The sequence below is a fragment of the Hyperoodon ampullatus genome (assembly GCF_949752795.1).
Source record: "Hyperoodon ampullatus genome assembly, chromosome: 18".
In the NCBI taxonomy this organism is placed as follows: domain Eukaryota; kingdom Metazoa; phylum Chordata; class Mammalia; order Artiodactyla; family Ziphiidae; genus Hyperoodon; species Hyperoodon ampullatus.
This window is the reverse complement of record NC_136931.1, coordinates 29,952,851-29,965,817: the sequence shown is the minus strand read 5'-3', so window position 1 is coordinate 29,965,817 and position 12,967 is coordinate 29,952,851.

The window sequence follows — 12,967 nt, the reverse complement described above, 5'->3', positions numbered from 1 at the left end:
TTATTTCTCTTTGTAATTCCACCTTTCCATCATTTTTCTTAAGCCTGGAGAATGTCCTTAAACAATTCCTGTAGTGCAAGTCTCCTGACAATAAATTCTCTCTGCTTTCTTTTGTCTAAATATGTCTTTATTTTGCCTTCCTTTTTGAAGAATATTTTTGCTGGATACAGAATTCTAGGTTAACTTTTTTTTTCCTTTCAGTACTTGAAAGATCCCTTTGTCTTCTTCCTTTTATTGTCTCTGATGAAAGTCAGAAATATTTCTTTTCATAGCTCTCTTGTATATAATGTATTTTCACCATCAGGCTACTTTTAACATTTTTTTCTTTATTACTGTTGAGAAATTTTATTGTGATTTGCCTTGGTGTGATTTTCTTTATGCTATCCTCTAGGGGTTTATTGAACTTCTTGGATCTGTAGGTTTAGAGTTCATCATATTGGAAAATTTTTCAGCTATTATATTTTTCAAATAACTTTTCTGCCCCTCATATTTCTCTTTTCTCTCCTCCAATTACACATATGTTAGACTGCTTGGATTATCCCACAGGTCACTGAGTGGGACCTCAAGTGGTGGGATTTTTTTTCAGTCTTTCTCAGTGTGCTTCAATTTTGGTCATTTCTGTTGCTCTTATTTCAGGTTCACTGATTCTTCATCTAATCTGCACAGCAGATGTTTCATTTCAGATACTGCAACTTTTGCTTCTAGAATTTTCATTTGGTTCTTAGTTTCTGTCTGGCTAATGAGAAATCCTTATTTGTTTCCCTCATTATGTTCATAGATTTCTTAACCTTCTGGAATATACTAATAATAGTAGTTTTAAAGTCCTTGTTTCCTATTTCATCATCTCTGTCATTCCTGGGTCTATTTATATTGGCTGATTCTTCTCCTGGTAATGGGTCATATTTTCCTTCTTCACGTGTCTTTGTACAAATTATTTTGTACACAAATGTGTACAGTTTATTTATGAAAGTAATTTTGTACTATATCCTGTACATTATAGATGCCACTGTATTGAGTGTCTAGATTTGGCTGTCATCCTTAACAGAGTTTTGAGTTTTGTTCTGCCAGGTAGTTAATTTACTTGCAGAGTATCACATGAACTTCAACCTAAACCTCACACCCTATACAAAGAATAACTCAAAATGATCACAGATTTAAATGTAAAACGCAAAACTATAAAACTTTCAGAGGAAAATGTGTGAGAAAGTCTTTGGGCTCTATGGATAGGCAAAGAGTTTTGAGACTTGACACCAAAAGCATAAGACTATAAAACGTTTTTCCCAAAGTAGCTGTACCAATTTACATTCCATCAGCAATAGATAAGAACCCTGAAGGCGCTACATTCTCACTAGCATTTGGTGGAGTCAGTATAAGTTGCATTTTCAAGGAATTTATTTATTTTACTTAAGTTGTTGAATTTATTACAATAAATTTGTTCTTAATATTCCTGTGTTATCCTTTTGATGCCTGTACAATCTTGATGATATACTTTCTTATTCTTAACATTAGTAAGTTTTAACCCAGACTGATTTTCCCAGTAGATAGCTTCACAAGTTGTTGGATGCATTTTTGCCGTATAGAAAGATGAAGCATATGTGTCCGATGGAGAAAGTTCAAGTGAGTGATAATTTGGGGAACTGGAGGTGGGGGAAGGAAAGAATCCCTTCCAAAGTGGTTGTTTGAATAGCATTGCTGAATTGTAATCCACTTCTCTATAGTAGAATAGCCTGAAGTTTCCCCTAAATTTATTTTACACACACACAGAGTTTTCTTCAGTGAAAAACATTCATAATATAAACTTGCAAATTTTTCCAGGTTTCTTAGATTCAATCACCTGCTTGTCAGTGTCTTAAACTAGAAGGCACTCCCAATTAAATTGAGATAATTGAAGCAAAATCTCTGTGCTCGGCACAGTTGTTACAGAAAAGGAATTTCCTTTGAAAGGTAAACACAGGCCTTATGAACAGCATTGACGGGGCCTGCTGAAATCACTTTTCACTCCATTCAGGGTTACTTTCCTTTCAGATGCACAGGGTGGAGGAGAACAAATGATTTGTCAAATAAAATGAACAGGGAAAATTTTAGGAGGCTGAAATGGATTTCTGATACAGGAAATTTATTTGAACAAAGGTGTTTTCTCAGGCAATAGATTCAACCTGCAGTAGAATCCAACATTTGTTCAATAATCTCCCAACCCTACCATACTGTATCAGTGTCGTCTTTACATAGCACGTTTCCTCTTCATCCAAATTCTGCCACATTTATAGGCCTCGCATTATCTCCTCAACTCTGCCATGATATTTCTGGACAAATAAGTAACTGAATACTCTCAACCTCAGAGTTTCTTGGTGAAGAAACAAAACACAGAAATCCTGAGAGAGAAGCACTGTCACTTTCCCCAGTGACAATTTGGCTCTTTGTTTAAATTGTGTGTAAACAGAAACCCAACCTGCTAGTAAGCTGCTTCTAAATCTGCCAGAACTACCCCTTTCCCCATCATCACCCTGCAATGCCTGCATTAAATGTTGGCAAATGCAGAACAGTTGTGGGAACATTCAAATGTAAACCATAAATGGCTCAGAAGTGAAGGAACCAGATCATGGGGTCCTGACCCTCAGAGGACATTTTTGGAGAACGATTTTGTTTTCTGTCTTGAGCTCACTCATAATAGTCACACATATACCTTAACTTTGTCTCCATTCATTCATTGAATCAGTAGATCATTTGAATGATGGGTCCAGAAAGTTTTTTGTTTTTTTTTTTTTAATGATTCTCAAGGTACTATCAAAATGAAGCTACCTATTTGGATCCTACTAGCAGTGTCTCAAAAGAAGCATTAGGCCTCCTTTACAAATGAGGAAGCTGATACCCCATGAGGCGAAGTCACTGCTGGATCCAGCTCTGGGGGCAGAGTTCCCACAGTTCTGGGGACCAAGCTGGCTTAGTGACCTAACTCGTAGGTCAACTCTGATTCCACACGCCACCAAGAAGCCACTTCCATCCCTCTGAGCTCAATTTCTGCCTCTCTAAAGGGAAATCATCATCATGGCTTTGTCGACCACACAGGGCCTTTGGAGAAAGCTGATGCGACAAGAGATGGGAGAGGGCTCAGGATGCTCGTGAAGTCCACATAAGGGCAGAAGTGGTACTGTGACCTTGAATGGAGACCTCCTTTGCTTTGATCCCTCACATGGCAGCCCTTGAGCCACACCAACGGCCCATACTTCCTCGGGCAAGGCAGGATTCTTTCCTGGAGCCTTCAGAGGGGGCAAGGCCCTACAGAAACCTTGATTTGAGACTTCCAGCCTCCAGAATCATGAGACAGTAACTGTTGTTTAAAGCCACCAGTTTGTGGTACTTTGTTACAGCAGCCCTAGGAAATTCATACGGTCCTTTCTGGTAAATGTATTGTTTCCAAAGATGGCTCTGAACAAGATTCAGCAACAGCCCTTCAGATTCCCAGGCCTCCACTGGAGAAGCATGTGACCACACGTTCTCAGGGCAACTGGTTAATTAACACTCAGATTAGCTTGGTAAGCCATGTTTTTTTCCCCATCCCTCCTGCCTATTTCAGCAGAACATCTGGTCAGGTTCAAATGCTAGACCAGGAGGATGGACCAAAGGCACCTGACCTGGTTAGGAATCACCTGGCAACACTGACATAGGTAGGAATTCAGACAGAGGGCCAGCGATGGCTGGGGAGGTCAGTGCACATGGAAAGCCCCATGAGGCAAAGCGATAACTCTTTCCCAGGCAGCACCACATCGCGGGGGCAACACTGGTGACAAAGAAGTGGAAGGGCCGAGGGCCGTGGTTGCAAACTCAAAAGCCACAGAGGCTCGGCAGAGAGGGAAGTGAGTACAGCCGTCAAGAAATAAGGGGTCTGGAGTGATCTGGAGAGCTCCTGCCCTCTCCAAAACTCAGGGTGGCCAGACATAACTCCCCAAGCTTTATGAGAAGCCAGAGACCTAGATTTTTTTCTTAATTGAAGTATAGTTTATTTACAATATTGTGTTAGTTTCAGGTGTACAGCAAAGTGATTCAGTTATCCCAATTTTTTTTCTATTCTTTTCCATTATAGTTAATTACAAGATACTGAATATAGTTCCTGTGCTATACAGTAAATCCTTGTTGTGTATCTATTTTATATATGGTAGTGTGTATCTTATCAATCCCATACTTCCAGTTTATCCCTCCCCCCACATCCCTTCCCCTTTGATAACAATAAGTTTGTTTCCTCTGCAGAGACCTGGATTTTTATGTGAAATTTCCTGATCTGTAAAGCACTGGGTGGGCCAAGTAAAACACTGGGACCTAAAGATGGGCCCATAAAGGCACTGGTTGGTGACGCTCTGTAACAGAGGTTAACTCCTTCCACCATCCACCCTGACATCTGGCTGTGCGTGGCCACAGCTGCCTTAGTGGCCCTTGGGCACCTTCCTAAGTGATCACAAAGGGTTATGGCCTTCTCTGGTGCAGAGAACGGGCAGGTCTCTCTGGGGCACTGAAACAGTGTGAATGTTTGCATTTCACTGGGATGTGATAATTACAAACCGGATCAAGGAAACCAGAGAAAGTCAAGGGCTGGGAGGGGAAGAAATGTGTCCCTGTGGCCTCTTAAGCAATTAGCGTTGATGTCCCTAGCAGCTGCTGAATTCCAGAGGCAATTCCAGGAGCTATGATTTGGAATCAGTCTCTTAAGACACACTTAAAGGCATTGGGGCTGGATGCCTGGCCCAGAGAAGAGAAAACCCAAGGTGCCAGCGTGGTGAAAGGGAGGGAGAGGGAGTAGTTACCCCTGTCCTCAAATACCCGCCCGATTGTTACAGTTGGAGGGAAGTAGCTTCTTTTGTGAGGATCCAAGGGTTAAACCCAGGGCCAGCAGGTAGAAGTTATAGGGAAACAACTCCCTAGCAATCAGAGAGGTCTAAAGGTGGAGTCGCTTGCCTTTGGAGGAAGTGAGCACTCCATCGTGGGAGGCATCCAAGCACATGTTCAGTGCCTACTGTTTGGAGATTATATGGTGGAGAGAAGCATCACTTTGGACAGACTCTGGAGTTCCGTCCATCCTAGAAATTCTGTGATTTACCTTACTAGTCACAGTTCAATTGACCTGCTTTATTTGGGGTCTTGTTTTTTGTTTGTTTGGGGTTTGATTTTGTTTTGTTTTAGAAGCTAGGCAGAAACTTCAGAATTCTCTTTCCACCCTAGAAATGGGACTTAGAACTCTCAGCACAGGAACTATGAGGAGTGGAAAGTGACCCTGGACCACGATACTTTCGAGGCGAAGGTAGCAGGGAGTCACTGACAGTGCCTTAATTTGTGGCTGTCGGGAAGAGTTAAAGTACAAGCCAGGCTTCTGAGAAACAGGAAGGAAAATGGGCAGATAGGACACGGGATCCTGGAATTAATAAGAAGTCAAATGGCTGAGTCACTGAGATAATTTCCAAGTCTGAAGGTAACAGGAAAAAATAAGAAATGGAAAAAAGAAAATCGACACTTGGAGAGTAATGAAGGCTTTCCAGAGGCCCCTGATGACCAACACAACAGGAGAAGTCAGGAAAAGTTAATTACACCCTGCTAGGGGAGTCCTTCACGGCAGCCAGACGTCCTGCTCCAGCCTTCGCCTATCACTGGATTCCTTCCCGGTCAATAGCAGCCCTCACACACACCCCAGGACCCAACGAGACCAGGGGCTCACCATTTGCGCAAGTGATCTCCTTCACGTCCAGTTACAGTGCTGATCAGTCCATTTCATCACTCCCCCTCAGTAAGGACGCAGAACATCAGAACAGAAGTAGACGTTGGGAAACACTGCACGCGTCGTACAGAAGGGAAAGTGGAGGCCCAAAGAATGGTCCCTGTACCAAGTGCGACAGGGAAGATTGAGATGTGCAAGAGCTGATTCATGTTCTCTCCTAAATTAATAGAAAAGAAGTTCACAGTGCTAAAGATAGAGCTCACGCTTCTGCGTTAAAAAACATCATCTCTGGAGATTAATATGGGAGTCTCTCCAACTCAATAACTGGCTTTTGAGGAATAGAGATTTCTCCTGTCCCACACACTAAAAGTCATGTTTTTGTTGACAGGGTGAGGTTTGGGGATGTTCTTAAGAACCACCAGGCTCTGTGTTCTGCCCTGTTCACAGAGCCACCCAGAGAGCAGGCCCATCCCTGGGTGGTTCAGGGGCATGGAGCCTGTTTGGCCCACTTTGAAGGACACAGAGAGGCCCAGCAGGGTTCCCAGCAGGACTGGGAAGGTTAGGCAGTTTTCTGAGCCAGGGCGGTCACGTGTGTAAGGAACTAGAGAGAGCAGGTCCATTTACTCTTTCAGTATTTCTTTACATTTTTTCAAGATCAGAAAATGTCCCCAGACTGTTCTTTTGGGGTGTGATTTAGACTCGTCGTTAAAACCACCCTTTGCTCCTGCTGTCCTCCTCCTCCTGCCTGTGACGAAGGCCTCAGCCCCCCTTCCTCACTGCCCCTTCTTCTCTTCCGGTGACTCCAGGACCTCCTGACCAGGCCTCTGCCCCACCCCTGCCCGCCACTCTGCACACAGTATTGGACAGACCCTTTCAATACAATTTTGATTGTGCTGCTCACTGTATAAAGGCCTCAGGGGCTTTCTCACTGCATTGAGTAAATGCCATCCTCTTCAGGGTGGCCAAGAAGCAGATTAAAATTAGGCCACCGCCCACCTCTCCACTTCCTCTCCCTTGCCCTTGGCTACACCCCTGGGAGGCACTGCCCCTTGCTGCTCGCTCCCTCCAACCCACACAGTGCTTTGTCTACCTGAGTCATCCCTCCCTGCTCCCTGCCGACCTAGGTCCCTCTCACCTTTTGGTCTCATTGGGGAGGCCTTGGAGAAGGCGTTCCCGAGCACCCAACTAAAGGGCCCTTCCCAGGTTTTCTGAGTTAACCCACTGCTCTGGTATTGTCTGCAAGGCTTTGTCAGTATGTGTTGATAGCTGATTTAGTTGCTTGTTTATTTGTTTCTAGTCTTCCCCCTGCTTGAGTTTAAGAGGGACCTCATCTGTTTTCTTTATTATTACAGTCCTGGCTCATAGAACCGTTCCTGATGCATAATAGTTGCTCAAGAAATACTTGTGGGAAGGAAGGAAAGAGGGAGGGAGGAAGAAAAGAAGAAAAAGAGAAAGGATAAAGGAAGCCTCTTATATCTACATATTCTAGTTGGTGTCTAGCTTGAAGGGGGTAGTAGCTAAAACAAAAGTGGGCTTTAATGCATTATAAGCAGCAATATTGGGGGGCAGATTGGGGGTGGGGAGCCCTCAGTCTCACCTTCCAGGTAGCCAGCTCTGTGGTCCAGGGGAGGACAGACAGGAGCTGGGGAGGTAAAGGGAGCTGCCAGTGGGGCGTGATGGTTGGATGGAGTGGATGGAGGAGGGGAGAAGTCTCCGCCCTCACAGGTGGGCAGGATCGGCCCTGCCTGCCAGACTTGTGATGGTAGCATCTACCATTGTATAAACAACATCAGGACCAGCCTTGCCCTCAAATAATCTAGAATCAATGAAAGAGTTGGTGGAATGCAAATATTTAGGTCAGAGCGAGGAATATAATTTATTTCCCTCCTTCAGCCCATGAGGTCCTTGGAGACGGGGCCCAGGTCTTCTGAAGTTATGCAAATGAAGTATGTCACTCAAGACCTGGACTCAGGAGGGCACTGCACACACAACTGAGCTATGATGAAGGTGGTTCAGGAGGGGGTGGGACCTTGTTCCAGGGAGGTGGCATTGCACCAACTTTTGGTGTTCCAGAGGGCAGGACTCATGTGGCTGGACACATGCTACACAAAAGCAGCTGGCTGGCCACCAGCAGAGAAATCTCTTTTAACCGAGAGTGCAGACACTGGACAGCTTGACTAGGGAGCTGGAGCGGGCAGGAGCTTCCCACACTGGAGGCCGAGGAGAGCAAGAAGTGCTCAGGTATTAGGTAGGAGATGGTAAAGACGGTGGTCTGAGTCCCTGCCACACCACAGATTATTCTATGATGCCCAGACTAGATCCATTTCCCGCTGATGCCCAAGTGGACACTTGGAGCCATCAGGAGGGTGCTCAGCTCATCAGGGGAAAGTCAATTCCCTACGGCTTTTACTTATAACTTTGTTTGCAGATAGTGAGCCTTTTCTGTCCGGCTCCTCATCCCCATCCTTTCTGCCTGTGACAATCACATTATTTAATTTAGACGAGTGAAGTTACCTTAGATCAATTATACTTATTTTTCCTGTGTAATTTCCAAAGCTTAATATCTCCATTCAGGCCCAGCCTGGGGGACAGGTTGTCTAGCAGAGTCCTAAACGATTTCAGCCCTTAATTCAATTGTACTTTTACCACAGCCCGGGCAGCGAGCATAATTCTTTTATCCCTAAGATGTCTCATTAGCAATAATCTAATAGCACATATTAAAATATAGGTCACCGAGGTGGGCTGCCAAGTGGAAGGCTTGTCATAACTTTGAAGGCTGGACAGCTGTCTTGTTCCCCCCATACGACACACCCCAATCACAGGCTTAATTCTCAAACAATCAACTCACAAAAACAGTTTACTTTCTGCGGTTCAAGGTTAAGAACTAACCCTGGCTAGAAAATAGTGTTGGTATCTGTTGCCATGGGCTGTGGGGTGAGGGAGACAGTTCTTGCCAGCATGACACTGTAGAAAAGATCTCTGGCCTCTAGCATTTGGAGCTGGGGCCCTCATCCCAGTTGTGTCCCGAACTTGCAAAGTGACCTGAGGGTATGACTTTTACTCTCTCGGGCCTCAGTTTTCACATCTGTAAGGGAGGAAGGCAGTGGAGTTAGAGCAATTGTTCCTCTGGCAGTCCGAGTTCAACTTGTCCTTGTGTGCCCTTGATGTTTTCCTTTAAATCAACTCACTCTTCTAAATTAAATACATTTGTTTTAAAAAGGAAGCTCAAGTATCAATATGAAAAAATCTCAAGAACATTTGCAGAAAGATTCATGCAGAATGATGCCATTTGTATAAACGTTAAACATGCAAAACGAAATACTAGCAAACAGAATCCAACAGCACATTAAAAGGATCATACACCATGATCAAATGGGGTTTATCCCAGGAATGCAAAGATTCTTCAATATATGCAAATCAATCAATGTGATAAACCGTACTAATAAATTGAAGGAGAAAAACCATATGATCATCTCAATAGATGCAGAAAAAGCTTTCGACAAAATTCAACACCCATTTATGGTAAAAACCCTCCAGAAAGTAGGCATAGAGGGAACTTCCCTCAACATAATAAAGACCATATATGACCAACCCACAGCCAACATCATTCTCAATAGTGAAAAACTGAAACCATTTCCACTAAGATCAGGAACAAGACAAGGTTACCCACTCTCACCACTATTATTCAACATAGTTTTGGAAGTTTTAGCCACAGTAATCAGAGAAGAAAAAGAAATAAAAGGAATCCAAATTGGAAAAGGAGAAGTAAAACTGTCACTGTTTGCAGATGATATGATACTATACAAAGAGAATCCTAAAGATGCTACCAGAAAACTACTAGAGCTAATCAATGAATTTGGTAAAGTAGCAGGATACAAAATTAATGCACAGAACTCCCTTGCATTCCTATACACTAATGATGAAAAATCTGAAAGAGAAATTAAGGAAACACTCCCATGTACCACTGCAACAAAAGGAATAAAATAACTAGGAATAAACCTACCTAAGGAGACAAAGACCTGTATGCAGAAAACTATAAGACACTGATGAAAGAAATTAAAGATGATACAAACAGATGGAGAGATATACCATGTTGTTGGATTGGAAGAATCAACATTGTGAAAATGACTCTACTACCCAAAGCAATCTACAGATTCAATGCAATACCTATAAAACTACCACGGGCATTTTTCACAGAACTAGAACAAAAAAATTCACAATTTGTATGGAAACACAAAAGACCTGAATAGCCAAAGCAATCTTGAGAAAGAAAAACGGAGCTGGAGGAATCAGGCTCCCAGACTTCAGACTATACTACAAAGCTACAGTAATCAAGACACTATGGTACTGACACAAAAACAGAAATACAGATCAATGGAACAGGATAGAAAGCCCAGAGATAAACCCACACACATATGGTCACCTTATGTTTGATAAAGGAGGCAAGAATATACAATGGAGAAAAGACAGCCTCTTCAATAAGTGGTGCTGGGAAAACTGGATAGCTACATGTAAAAGAATGAACACTCCCTAGGGGAGTTAGGGAGTTAGAACACTCCCTAACACCATACACAAAAATAAACTCAAAATGGATTAAAGACCTAAATGTAAGGCCAGACACTATCAAACTCTTAGAGGAAAACATAGGCAGAACACTCTTTGACATAAATCACAGCAAGATCCTTTTTGACCCACCTCCTAGAGAAATGGAAATAAAAACAAAAACAAATGGGACCTAATGAAACTTAAAAGCTTTTGCACAGCAAAGAAAACCATAAACAAGACAGAAAGACAACCCTCAGAATGGGAGAAAATATTTGCAGATGAAGCAACTGACAAAGGATTAATCTCCAAAATTTACAAGCAGCTCATGCAGCTCAGTATCAAAAAAACAAACCCAATCCCAAAATGGGCAGAAGACCTAAATAGACATTTCTCCAAAGAAGATACACAGATTGCCAACAAACACATGAAAGGATGCTCAACATCACTAATTATTAGATAAATGCAAATCAAAAGTACAATGAGGTATCACCTCACACCAGCCAGAATGGCCATCATCAAAAAAACTACAAACAATAAATGTTGGAGAGAGTGTGGAGAAAAAGGGAACCCTCTTGCACTGTTGGTGGGAATGTAAATTGATACAGCCATATGGAGAACCGTATGGAGATTCCTTTAAAAACTAAAAATAGAACTACCATACGACCCAGCAATCCCACTACTGGGCATATACCCTGAGAAAACCATAATTCAAAAAGAGTCATGTACCACAATGTTCATTGCAGCTCCATTTACAATAGCCAGGACATGGAAGCAACCTAAGTGTCCATCGACAGATGAATGGATAAAGAAGATGTGGCACATATATACAATGCAATATTACTCAGCCATAAAAAGCTACAAAGTTACTTGTAGTGAGGTGGATGGACCTAGAGTCTGTCATACAGGGTGAAGTAAGCCAGAAAGAGAAAAACAAATGCCGTATGCTAACACATATATGGAATCTTAAAAAAAAAAAAAAAAAGGTTCTGAAGAACCTAGGGGCAGGACAGGAATAAAGACGCAGATGTAGAGAATGGACTTGAGGACACAGGGAGTGGGAAGGGTAAGCTGGGACAAAGTGAGAGAGTGGCATGGGCATATATACACTACCAAATGTAAAACAGATAGCTAGTGGGAAGCAGCCACATAGCACAGGGAGATCAGCTCGGTGATTTGTGACCACCTAGCGGGGTGAGATAGGGAGGGTGAGAGGGAGACGCAAGAGGGAGGAGATATGGGGATATATGTATATGTATAGCTGATTCACTTTGTTATAAAGCAGAAACTAAAAAAAAAAAAATGCAAAATGATACTTTCTGTTGTTTAGACAGGCAAAACTAGTCCATACCATTAGAGGGGAGGAGGGAGGAGATGGTGACGGAGAGGGGGTACAAAGGGGAATTCTGGGGTGCTGGTGATTTTTTTAAAGTATATTCATTATGTAAAAAGTGCACTCATAATTATTGCACTTTTCTGTATTTTTCTGTGTGTGTTAAGCCTCATAGACACACACACGTATATGTAAGATAATTTTAGGAGTATACACATACAATTTTAGTTATATATCCCTATATCTATCTCTATCTTTATCCATCCATCCATCCATCTACCTATCAATCTATTATCCATCTAGTGAAAGCATAGATACACGCTTGGGAATAATCAACATTATATAAGGATGGCGGCAGGCCGGTCAGGTGGGAGGGAGAGTAATACAATTGGGAAAGAGACTCAGGAACTTCGACCATATTTCTAATGTTTTTACTTCTTAAGTTAGTTAGTTGTTTGTTATAGGAGTGTCTATAATTTATGTAAGTCTGAGATATGTCATAAGTTTAAAATCACTAAGTAATAAATAATGAAAGAAACTTTATATAATATCAGAAATCAAAAACCACTACCACATGCTATAAATAGATGGTAAGCATAACAATAGATATGCAGTGAGGTGAAACGCTGTTGTTCAGTTGTACTTTGACACTGTTTGGGCTAGAAGGGTCTGATCCTGAGCCCGGCTTCCCTCTGTTGAAATGGGGATCAGTGAAGGAGAGAGAGGTGCTACTTCAATAGTCAGGGTTAAAAGGACATGGTGTTACCAAACGAAATGTTGGAGTTTGGATCAGAGAAAGGTTTATTGCAGGGCCATGCAAGGAGAACAGGTGGCTCATGCCTGAAAAGACCCCAAACTCCTCGAAGGGTTTCAGCAAAGCATTTTTAAAGACAAGGTGAGGGAGGAGCGTGGCTTGTTCTTGCAGACTTCTTGGTGTCAGAATCGTTTGCTCTTGTAGCTGTCCATGTAGGTCAGGTCAGGATGTTCCTGTAGACCTTCAAGGAGGCAAATGTTATTCTCTCTGTTCTGCAACTTTTTATCTCTATATGAATGGGAAAGTATTATACCCTTAAAGGTCAGGGCCTTGAGAATGGGCTGTGCTGTATATTTCAGGCTATAGGCAACATTCTTAACTGGAAGCAAAAGCAATAGAATACAAAGGTTAAAACAGAGGAAACAGATCTAATATGGAGTCAGATTTGTTCTCTATTACAGTGGGGAGGGGGTCACACTTTCTTCCTATATGAGGCAAAGCCATTTAAAGCAGGGACTGCATGGGCCTAAATCATCAGCATCTCTCGACCCATTGTGCTGCTCTACTTCAGGAAAGGGTAGCGAGGTCCCTCTAAGCCCTGGCTATCCTGCCTTCTAAGTGGTTTGAGGAGTGGAGT